This window comes from Alligator sinensis, unplaced genomic scaffold (assembly GCF_000455745.1).
Source record: "Alligator sinensis unplaced genomic scaffold, ASM45574v1 scaffold17_1, whole genome shotgun sequence".
Classification (NCBI taxonomy): Eukaryota; Metazoa; Chordata; order Crocodylia; family Alligatoridae; genus Alligator; species Alligator sinensis.
Genome location: NW_005842491.1, coordinates 1,030,547 through 1,032,347, shown reverse-complemented (window position 1 = coordinate 1,032,347; position 1,801 = coordinate 1,030,547). Strand labels below are relative to the sequence as shown.

Genomic DNA, 1,801 nt, shown 5'->3' with positions numbered 1-1,801 from the left:
AGGAATGAGGGTGCTTTAGTCCTCTGGAAAGCAAATTGCCCTGGATTTGAATCAGTCTGCAGAGGGGGTAGGAATGGGACTTTTGCATCTCCAGGTCAGGTCAGGGTCATTAAGCTGCATCTCTGTAGGTAAGACTCTGAACCACACCAATCGATAGATTTATAGTTAATTCAGCCACCCACTGCCTAGTTCACTCAGGCTCTGCTTCTTGTGTCTCCACAACAGGGACAGGCAAAATACAGCCTGTGGGCACTCACCAAGCACTTTCAAATGACCCACGGGGACCAGGACCAGCAAATTGTACCCTGTCTAGCCCTTCCACCCATGAGGATGGGAGCAAGGCGCCCATGTGCACACACTGCTCCCCCACCCGGCCCAAACATACTCTATTGCACCTCACTCCCACCCTCATGGGCAGAAGCACCTGGCCTGGCCAGGAGGCAGCTTTCAGGTAGGGCTGTTGCCTCCACTGCTGTAGCACCTGAGGACCTGCTCTGCTTCGCCTCCCGGGTGCTCCAGGCAGCAGGTAGGGAAGTGGCAGAACTGCAAGTGGGCAGGAGCATGGGGCTGGGCTGATGGCAGAAAGGAGCCCTTGCCCAGGGGGGCAATGGGAGTGTGAAGCCCAGGTGGGCAGCATGTGGGTGTGAGGGAAGGTGGTGGGGGTGAGGGAATCTCCCCACACTCCCCACATGGCATGCAGCCCCAGCAGGTGGTGGCAGCAGCAGAAGCAGCAGGTGGGGGTGCTCGGGGCGCTCATGCCTGGTGCTGGTGCCCGGCGGGGCCAGTGCTGCACATTGTGGTGTGGGGTACAGCCTCTGCCAGGTTGTCTCTATCACTAGTGCTCCCTGCCACACACACGGAGCTCCTACACTCTCGTGGCACACGAGGGAAGTGCCAGACACTGGAGCTGGCTGCCTTCCCCGCCCCCCAGGAGCAGTATTGGCCAGAGTTGCACCCCACCAGGTACCAGTGCTTGCACCAGGCATGAGCACCCCGAGCAACCCCATCTGCTGCTGTTATACCATGGGAGGAATGTGGGGGTCCCCACAACCTCCCAACCTCCCTCACACCCCACAAATGCCATACACCCACACCCTTCCCCCACAATCCCCTACATTTACATAACCCCCAATATACCCTATGCCTTCCACACACACAGCCAACCCCCTCACAAACCCCCACACCCAACCATACACACATGCATACATATACCCAGCCACACCCCTCACAATATAAAAGACTAAAAATTTATTTTTGAGTTACTATGCAATCACCTCAACATATAGTACACAAGTCATGACAAAATATTTTTTGTAATAAAATTAAAATATGCTATAGTACGTGTTTGACTTTTAGTGGATGATTTGTTTTTTTTTCTGGTTCTAAGATGGCAAACGTGCCCCAAGGAGTATTTCCGGGGGCAAGGGGAGGGACTCCTGCCAGCAGAGGTCAAGGGTTGGACCTCCAGTGGTGACTGGGGGTGAGGCAACTGTTAAGGGGCAGGGCTACCCATGCAGTCCTTGACAGCTCACCAAAACTCATTAAGTGACCCTCCAACCAAAATAATTGCCTGCCCCTGCTCAAGGACCCTCACCCTCTACTGCAGGGCCACTAGTTAGAAAGCGCCCACCTCTGTTCTACTTTACCCACCTCTAACCTAGGCGAGAGCAGATTTCAACAATTAGTCTTCATTTGTTCATGGATTTTATCTTATTCCTCACTACCAGTGGCATCTCAAACTTGCTATAGAGACAGTCTGGGATAAGGAAAGTGCCTCAAGCACTCAGTGATCTGTCTTTCT

At 53.7% G+C, this 1,801-nt stretch overlaps 1 protein-coding gene across 1 annotated transcript in view; it reads right to left on the bottom strand.

The window, feature by feature from the left end:
* CCDC42 (coiled-coil domain containing 42) overlaps window positions 1–1,801 on the bottom strand; it is a 7,437-nt gene that overhangs the window by 325 nt on the left and 5,311 nt on the right. The gene's annotated exons all lie outside the window — the stretch shown is intronic.